A 10403-nucleotide genomic window follows, 5' to 3' on the forward strand; every position below is an offset into this window, starting at 1 on the left:
TAGATTAAACTGAACTGATAAAATATTGGTTATTTAGGTAGATCATTTAAATGACCTATATTTTTTTTATTTTTTTCAATCCTTGAATAAATTTTTTTTTAATTGAAGCACTCAAAAAAATAAGTTGTTGAATAATTATAATGATTTAGAACTTATATTAATAAAATTGAACTTTTGTTTAAAGCTCTATTTTTAGATATGTTTAAAACTCAATACAGAAAAAAATTGTAAAAGATCCGACCTAATAATAATTATATATATAAAAAAATTACCGATTTAATCGGTTTAACCGTTTTTTACGTTCAAAATCATAACCTAACCAATTAAACCGATTTGACCAATATATTTTTTTTTATAAAAAAACGATTGACCAAATCGACCAAAACGAAATTCTGTTTTTGATCGGTTTAATCGGTTTTTATTTTTATTTAACAGAGAATTTGAACACCCCTGCCTAAAGTTGTAAATGCTGAGACTTAATTGAAATGCCATTTATATGGATGTTTTTTCACTTTATAGATTGAAGAAACCAGTCAATTTATATCACAATAAAATAATTAATTTACAATTAGAACAATTAATTAGTCTTATGAGTTTTATCCATCAAACCACATAGCTTAGCTTTGAATATCTTCCGCTCCTATTCAATTCTCCGAAAGTCCATTAATGTATGCCAACATGCTTAAGCTCAAAGAAAAGATAAATATAGAGCCCATTAATATAATACTAAAATCACGTATCAATAAATACATAACAAACATATTAATTCGGATCCGGTATGGGCAAGATTATTTAAGAATAAAGAATCGTCTTTATCCCCATACCCGAAAATCTCCATATCCGATCACCCAATTATTTAATCGGGTAAAAAATCTCATTCATACTCTCCTCATGTAAAGTATTAGATTATTTATCGAGTTCGGAGAAAATTATTATTCCAATATATGGCCCATCATATAACTCATAAAGGAGGTGAGGTTAGCCTTGGCTTATGGTCCGTCTAGGGTTGTAAACGAATTTAGTCGGTTCACGAACTTTTCGAGTCGATTCGATAAATATTTAATCTGTATTCGAATTTATCGAACTCGAGCCGAACTCGAACATATTCGAACTTTTTTCGAGCCGAACTCGAACACAAATTTTTTTGTTCAATAGTTGGCAAACCGTTTGTGAACCTTAGTATTTTTTTAATATAATATAATTATATATTAAATATATATTTCGAACTTACGGACGTTTCGCGCTTTCGAACTTTTATTCTCGAACATTAGTGTCCGAACAATATTGTTCGAAAAGATTCGAAGATTTCGAGCCGAACTCGAGCCAAAAAATTAAAAAAAAATGGAACTTCGAATCAAGCTCGAACTTGAACCTACTTAATTCGAATCGAATTCGAATTTTATAATTGTAAGGTTAGAAAAAACTTATCCATGCGGACTTTAAAACTGAATAGCGAAGCCCTTTTATCGGATGTCCACCAAAATTATTTTACATTGACTAAAAATCAAATGTACCACAATATATTTGAAAACCAACCATTCGAAGATAAACACAAGAATTTCTATGGACATCCTTTAATCTAGTACTTGTGTTTCAATATGCACGGTGTCTTCCGATTAATTTCTCTTCTTCGGTCTCCCGGAATGCACACCCTCATTTCTCAACCCAAACTAATGTAAATATATCATCTTTTTTCATTTATAGAATTTACTACAATGAACACGAATTTCCTGAAAAGGGTAGATTCAGAAAAAGATTTGGGAGAAAATGTATTGAATAAGGAGGTGGACGACAAGAAGCCCGGTTTCGGCCCACCTTTCAGAAGTTGGTCAGGAAACTTGAAACAGACCAGGCTCAAGCCCAACTATCAGGAAATGAGAAGCAGCTCCAATCTTAGGCCAAAAACTACCCCCAAAACACCTTCTCCACCAAATTGTTCTTTCGAGCCCAGCCCGGACACCCCGAGATTGGACCGGAGCAGCGGCATGAGAAGAGACTGGAGCTTTGAGGATCTCAGGCCCATGCTTAGGGGATGAGATTGATGGATGGCCGAATAAATTAGCTCTGATGGTGTGTGATTGTGTAAAAATTATTGTTGATATGTTAAGGATTTCTAATTTTATGGTGCATGAAATAATATAAGTATTATTTTCTTAAAATGGTGATTTTCTTAATTTTGATCATAATTGTGTTTTCTGGGTTTGAATAAAACTAATAAAGATTTGACTTTGCCTTCTAAAAAAGAAAATTTACAAAGGAGTGTGGGGGGTTTTGCTTTTAATATGGATTCAACATGTAGAAGTTTTGTATTTACATCACTAGGGGTGTTAGCAGATTTGCCTGCTGTCGGCTTCTAAAATGCTGTTGAAAAATTTAGTAGCAATATGCCAATAACCATGTGTTCCTGGGTTGATTCCATCCTACATGTAAGGACACTACCCCATGATAGAATCAAAGGCCCAAATTTAGCCACACATACATGGGGTCCACTAATTTTTTTAAAATCATATGTGTGTGAATCTTGTCCATCCAAATCATGTGGGGGCAGTGCCCCACATGTAGCATCGAAGCTACCGTGTTCCTGATTGTGCTAAAGAGTATCAATTACAAATACATGGAAAGTAAAAATAACAAAATAAGTACATATTCAGGTGTTCAAGTACAATCTGGTACAACTAGTGTAGGTTACAGATTTTGGACTCACAGATTAGTTTATCTGTTGAACTAAATTAACAATTTTCATGTATCCAATAAGTGTCTCAATATATCACAAATCCGAACAATCCCTCCCATTCTTTTTTTTTTTTTTTATGAATAGCAAGACAGTTGATTGTTTCACATTTTAAAATCACAAATAAATGCATCTTCTTTTGAACTGGATTAGAATATCCCATGCTTTTGCTCCATGACCATTTTTTAAACCATCCTGGAAGTGAAAAACAAACCACTCACTTGCTAAGATAAGAGCACAGCAAAGTCTCCTACAGAAGCTTAATGAATATGTGCTATCTAGTCAACCATTTACACTTCAAAATAGGAAGCATTCATCTACTATTCTAACTTCTATCCTCGATGACATTAAATTCATGTACATTTTAGTATTTCTGCACAATATAATAAAATAGTTTGAGAAGTATGAAGAACTGGGCATAAAAATAGTATGAGAAGGGTGTAAAACTGGGTATGAAACGAGAATTTCTTGTTTTTAAAGAGCCTAAAGGAATAGAAAAGAATCATGATCATGAGAAGCAGCGACTGACTTCCTAGTGGGAAGGCAGGCACGAATCTCTTCTCTTTCTTATGAGCCTTAGACTGCAAAGAACTCCCACGTTAAGCCCTAAAAAGGCGATAGGGTAGGGGGTGGGGTGGGGTGTGGTTCATCTGAGCTAGGAAAAGGCTCATGGAAAGAGTTAAGGGCTTGGAGTGAAGTGATCCTCGGTATCAATCATTATTAGCAAAGATTGAAACCAATTCCATGTAAAAATGAGACTAACTATATTTTGGGTTCAATGAACATCGAAATGGATCAAGGACACGTTTTGATATGTTTTGATCATATATTTTTATCAAATTTGTCATTCTACTAAAAAAGGGATCATTCTCCATCTTATACGAGTCATTTGTGTTCTTTTGGATCCATACCCTTACAATATTTTCATATTGTATTTCTGGCATAGTTGTTAAGGTGCAAAAGAGTCATGGAGCATGAGGCGTAAGGCGAGGTGCACCTTATTGAAACAAGGCGTACTATTAAATTTTAGAAAAGTATATTTATTTACTACTTTAATATTACAAAAAACTATTATTGAAATAGTTAAGCTACGCAAAAATATATTATATCACAATATACTACTGCTATTTAGCTGCCCAAAAATATATTATACACAATACTACTGCTATTTCATGGCAAAGTGTATATTTTTAGCATGCAGTAAGCGAATCTTTCGTTATTAGTAGATTTCTGCCTTTTATTTTATTTATCTAGATTGTTGATATTTTATTTTTAGTATGTTGTGTAGTTAAGAAATCTACTCTTTATTGCTTTTAATTTCTTTTTTACCATAGTAAATGCAGGGATTTTCTCCACTAATTTGTCGAGTCGATCAATTTAGATTTTAGTTTAAGGTTGATTGACAATTTAGATCCTAGTTTATAGCTCCTATCTATCTATATATGTAATTTTCGAATAATTTAGGAAATAAAGCTTCAATTAAATTTTGTTTATAAAAAAGAAAAAATATATGATTTACCTTGGGCGAGTTATTTTCTTCATGGTTTTGGGTGCTTTCTTCTTTCATTTCCTCTTAAATTTGGGGAAAAAGAAAAAAGAAAAAAAAAAGAAAAGAAAAGAAAAAGCTGAGTAGGCTTCAAATAGTAAGCCCTTGCGCCTAGGTATATACCCAGGCGCAGAAGGGTCGTCTCAAGGCGAGAAGCGCTCGCTAACAACAATGATTTCCGGGCCTTTATTTATCACATCAAATCAATATTTTCATGAACTTAGTTTGATCAAGAATATGATTGAAATATATACTATGGAGAAAGATCTTTTTTTTCAGTAGAATGACATGAAACAAGCGAAATTGGTTCAAGAAAATAAACATTGGCAAATAAAACTTCGAGAACATAGTTTGACAAATATTTCGAGTGGCGTATCACTAGTTATTTTGGCAATGTTAAAATTTCTCATAAAATGAAAAAGGTTCTCGATCTTGCTTCATCATATAGTGAGCAATTGTATCATGGAGATGATATAGAAAGTAAATCCAAAAATGGATAAGAATTTGGCAGAAAATTATGAGATTTTGAATGAATTAATTTATGTTTTGGATTAATGGAAGCTACTGTCTACAAACTTTCATACTCTAGGATTGATAGCAAAAGATATGTATGCAATTCCTACCTCAATGGCTCAACAATAGCATCTAAATCTACATTCAGTAATGATGGTTGTGTATTCTTGATCCTTTTCATAGTTCATTGAACCCAAAAACAATTGAGGGTCTCAGATGTAACGTAAAATTGATTATGATCTTCGCTAACATCAATCGATCTTCATGAGGCACCAAATGAGGTTGGAAAACCTGAGCAAGGTGAACTATGTACTTGTTATCAAATTTATAGAAAACCTTTTTCTACTTCTATGCCATTCTCAATACTTTTTTTATTATTTTATGCAAAAATATTCAATATGATTTAATCTGTTATTATCAATGATCGAAATTAAATGAGTATAGAAGAGAATGTCTCCTCGATTTGAAGTGTAAGTCATGCACTTGATAGCTCGTGTATACCATACATTTACAGGAGACTTAATTGTGCTGATGTTCGTTTTTTTAAAAAAAAAAAAAAAAAAACTGTGCTGATGTTTTTACCTATGCAAGTGAGTAATTTTCATTTCTTTCAGGATGACAAGGAAAATCAGGATGATGCAGAAAATGGTTATGGAGCCAAACCACAAGAAGTTCTAGTCCAGTTCAAAGCAAGATTAATCTATTTGTGATTCTTAAATGTGAATTCATTGGATATTTTTTCAGTCATGGAACCAGAAAACTAGAATTATAATGGGAGGGATCGACTGAAGTTATGAGACTTGGACACTAAGTAGACACAAAAAAATTTAATTTAGGGTGGGACAACAACTTGCTTTGTAAGCTACACAAGTTTATAACCTGCATAACTACTCTAATTTATGGTACTTTACTGGTAATATATGATCAAGTAAAACATTTACTTCCCTTGAATCTAATGTCAATTGCTATTTTCCTAGTTAATAAAACCTCACTAATTCACTATGAAACAAAAACTGAAAATTATTATCCAAAGCAAACCAAACCAAATTAGACTTCTTGGTTTGTTATTAATAACTCATAGATTTGTTTAGTTTGAACTTTTGTAAAACTGATAAATTTTATTTGGTTTGATTTTTTATCTGAAACCAAACGAAACCGCACTCAACACCCCTAGTAGGCTAGTACTTTTGACTTCTACTAAGTTTTGTTCCGAGGGTAGTAAACTGTCTTCCCAACAGTCACAAGTGCATCTAATACACAATTAATTTAGTATGAACTTCAACTAATTGCATGATGCACTTGCTACTAGTTTGTCCTTATAAGATCCATAAATACACAGAGATTCACATAGATAAACATAGAAGATATGTGAAACTCATATGATCTAATAACAGTGTTCTACATGGCGGTCGATCCATAAATACACAAAGATGCACATAGATAAACATAGAAGATATGTGAGACATATATGATCTAATAACAGTGTTCTAGATCACGGTCGATGCGGTCTCTATAGGCGGTCCGCGGCGGCGGCGGCTGAGGCAACCGAGATAGTCAATGATTTTATAATCCTAATCAACTGTTAAAGTCAAATAATTTTAAAATCAGTCAAAGTCAATCAATTTAAAAACCCTAGATATAATAAAAACATATCTCACACTCTTTTGTATTTACTTTTGGTTTCAAGTGTCCTCCACCATCAGCGACCACCTACATCAAACTGTCTCTAGCCGCCTCCGCCATCAGCCACCACATTAATTATCTTGTTAGTTTGCATTTATATATTTATTTGCACTTTTTCTAAATTGTATTATATTGTATGAAGCTTTCTTATGCATAAACATTATTTAATTATATATAATACATAAAAAAATTATGATTATTTGTAATTACGTTCCATGATTATATATAATTACCCATGAATAAAAAAAATTTCAACCACCTAGGCAGCTGAGGCGGAAGGCGGTCATTCCAGCCATTTACAACTTTGTCTAACAATAGCGTAAAAGACATAACATCAGCAGAAACTCTGCACGAGCATAGTAGAGGCTTAACAAATGCACCTACAGGCTTAACAAATGCACCTGGAATCATACTTAAATGAAGTTCTTGATAAATAACTTCGTAATCCGTTGAGTTGGTTTGATCAAGAAAGTTTCTTGGATGATTTTGGTTAAAATAGCTTCAAATAACCTATCTTTTTGTCTTAGTAATGCTAGAGGTAATTTTCTTCACGTGGCCGTTATTTTTAGTCTAGATCTGCATGACAGATTTATTGAATTTATCAAATATTTCAGTTGCGTTTTTTCATTTAAAAAATTGGTAAACCGCTACGAAAGGCACTTTTGAAACATCGTCATAAACATGGAACCAATTGAATCAGTCCACTTAAGGCACATTAGATAAAATCCCATTAAAATACAGCCTTTGGAAGTGAAAACAGGCTATGCATGTTGAATACAAATATTAAAGATAGATCATTAATTAGATAAAACCTGTTACAACATTAGTGATTCCTCGTTTTCGGTATTTTGTTCATCGACTAAATTACAGACCACCTGCAAAGGCAAACGACTGAAAATCATTAATTGAAATAAAAGAGTAATAGCCATTACCAGATAAAAATGAACACCAACATTGTAAAATATAACTCACATACAGATAATAAGTTAGAGGTGTGTGTACACACACCCTGTAAATAATTTGGTTTCTTTCATTCTAATGTTTTCTTGTTTCTTGCTTCGACTTTCCAATTTCTCTTGCTCGATCTCGAACTATGACTTGGATTATTGTGTTGGGCGCTAAAATCAGATTGAGAAATGGGAGCTGGAGTTCCGTCCAGAGTCGTCGTCTTTGAGTTATCAGGGACAAGTGATCCAGTTTCTTGTTTCTTTCGTATATAAGCACTCCTAGCATCTTTCTTCCAATCTCGTCGACAACGAACACGGGCAGGGGAATTTAAATTTACCAAAACATTGACTTGAACAGGCACAGATTGCAATTCAGTGGGCGCCTGCATGTTATGAAGGGGAGTTGCTTGATCAACAGTCGATGCCTTCTTGAGATTGGCTTCATGACGCTTCCTTTCTCTATATCTTCGTTGCCTTTCTCGATTCTTTAGCCTCCGAGCCAAATCATCATCAGCTGATTCTTTCTTGCCAACATACAACACAATAGATTTATCCATTCCAAAGGTATCAGTATACTGGTCATTTTGCATTTTTCCAAATATAAGTCAACACTTGGGCTCTGAAAATCTTTCCCAAATCCAGAAAAATTGAATCTTCCCTCTGCAAGTCCATCAATCTTAATGAAATTATGAAACTGATATGCATTAGCGTGGGATCATCCAGCTAGAAATTTCATGTAAAAGATTTAGATTCGACAGAGACAAGATTGGAATCCTATGATCAGTTAATGGCATTATTTAAAACAAGGACAAGCAATAAAGCAAATGATTGAAGCAGAAGCACAAGTTCGGCATTCAAAAAGTTTCCATTCCGATCTCCAACGCACAGTACCAAAGATTACACGAAAATTTTCAATACTTTTTCATTCAATGGCCACTGGCCACTTGCTCCCACTGTTCAGTCCCTGCCTCTAGGTAAAATCTACGATTTTTGTAAATCTCAAATCATGCTTGGAAATAACCTGTACAAAAATTTGCGTACAGAAAAAACTAAAAAATATCCACAAACTAAGTCGAATCATAAAATATTTGAGATATTCAAACACGAAAGCTCATGTTAAAAACTCGTACGTACCCCACAGGAAATAGGAGCAGCAAAACTACCAGGACCGTATGTCCATAAGCATCAGCTGGCAAACCCTAACAGCCGTGAAGCACCATCGTGTACATCGGCGATCGGAGAATTGAAGCAGATTCAACTTGTGGGCTGGGTATTCGTAGAACCCGTACCCTTTTATTCTTCCAGAAATTCACTTTGGTCCCTTAAATATTATCATTTACGATTTCCATCCACTGTGTATGTTTAAATAGGTAATTTGCTTCCTATACTTAATGTTTTAGCATTCATCTCCATTGTATGTAGACATGGCAATGGAACCATCCGGGTAAGTTTGTCATCTCATCTCCGTTTTGGAATTTTATCCTCGCTCTGGTACTCATCATGATCTCCGTTTGTTCAGGTTCGAGGAGCTTTGGAAATCAAATCATAATCTTTATTATCATTCTCATTTCAAAAATATTAATGAACTAGGACGAAATAGTCTCTGAAACAAAACTTATTATTATTAGTGATAATATTATTTGAGGTGATTTCGGGGATTAGGACAATATCTCCATACTTGTCCGAACTATTTCAGAGATTTTAAAAAATCTCTGAACCCGAAAAAATGGAGATTCCCGTCCCTGTTTTGGGTTTCCTCATAGAGCCCCGAACCCGTAAGGAAAATTTTCATCTCTAATTGTATGTAATAATTTGAACACTTGATAAGGAATATGGGTATCAAATACATAAAATGTAAACTAGTAAAAAATGTACACACGTTACATGTGTTATTATTATTTTTAATTTGATCAAATTTCATTAAAAAAATTAACATGAAATTATTTTCAATTTAGAATATTTGTTTGATTTAGAAAGGAATTTTTGTTTAGATTTTTTTTATATAAAATATGGAGTGACTTGATTATGTTTTTAGTAAGAGAAGAAGGATAATTAATTAAATATTTTGGTGTCCTCTAATACAGTTACTCTAAAAATCTCACAATTAATAATATAATATAGATGAGATAAATGCAAATAACCCATATTTAAATTTATAGTTGAAGATATTTCGATAATAATTATTATAAATTATAAAAAAAAATAGTTGGAACAATACTTAAATGGTGAATATCTATTTATAGGATACAATTACATAACGCAGATATACAGATGTTGGAAAATCTATTTTCTCAATCATCTATATAGGAAAATTCGATCTTATCCGTGCAAACAAAACACATGTCAAAATCTTGCTCGGATAAATACGTGTACAAATAGGACCAAACAAACCATATATAACAATCATACATATCATAACAATAATTATGTAATATGTGTATATATATATCATCAATTTCTATCTAATAAACTAACAGGTGTTGAAAAAACGAATTTGGTATATTTTATTGATATATATTCCAAAATTAACACCAAGATAAAATAATAACATAATAATAATAAAAAAAATAGTAATAAAATAAATTATATTACAATAGTCAACATTTTTAAAAACTTCACACGATTTCTCATAGAGTGGGTATCATATGAGACCGTCTCACGGATCTTAATCTGTGAGACGGGTCAATCCTACCCATATTCACAATAAAAAGTAATACTCTTAGCATAAAAAATAATATTTTTTATGGATGACCCAAATAAGAGATTCGTCTCACAAATACGACTCGTGAGACCGTCTCACACAAGTTTTTGCCTTTCTCATAACTTCCATCTTATCTATGTTTTGGATAGCAGTTTTAATTGCCATCAAGATATCTTAAATCTTGCCAAAATTGTATGATAAAAAACTTATTTTAATATTTAAACACCAAAAATTCGATGCATGTCCACTTCCGTTGATGTATAATTGATTAGATTTTTAGGT

General features: G+C 32.6%; 1 long non-coding RNA gene across 2 annotated transcripts; it reads right to left on the minus strand.

Annotated features, from left to right (window-relative positions):
• Nucleotides 1-8025: 8025 nt before the first annotated feature.
• On the minus strand, nt 8026-8797 carry LOC140987351 (uncharacterized). Of its 2 annotated transcripts, none has more exons than XR_012177104.1 (3): nt 8555-8797; nt 8339-8441; nt 8026-8080 (listed from the first exon to the last, which is right to left on the minus strand). It is a non-coding gene; the product is annotated as an uncharacterized lncRNA (long non-coding RNA). The 2 variants fall into 2 exon arrangements; XR_012177105.1 differs by having other exon boundaries at nt 8061-8096.
• Nucleotides 8798-10403: the final 1606 nt, after the last annotated feature.

This window comes from Primulina huaijiensis, chromosome 11 (genome assembly GCF_012295235.1).
Source record: "Primulina huaijiensis isolate GDHJ02 chromosome 11, ASM1229523v2, whole genome shotgun sequence".
Classification (NCBI taxonomy): Eukaryota; Viridiplantae; Streptophyta; class Magnoliopsida; order Lamiales; family Gesneriaceae; genus Primulina; species Primulina huaijiensis.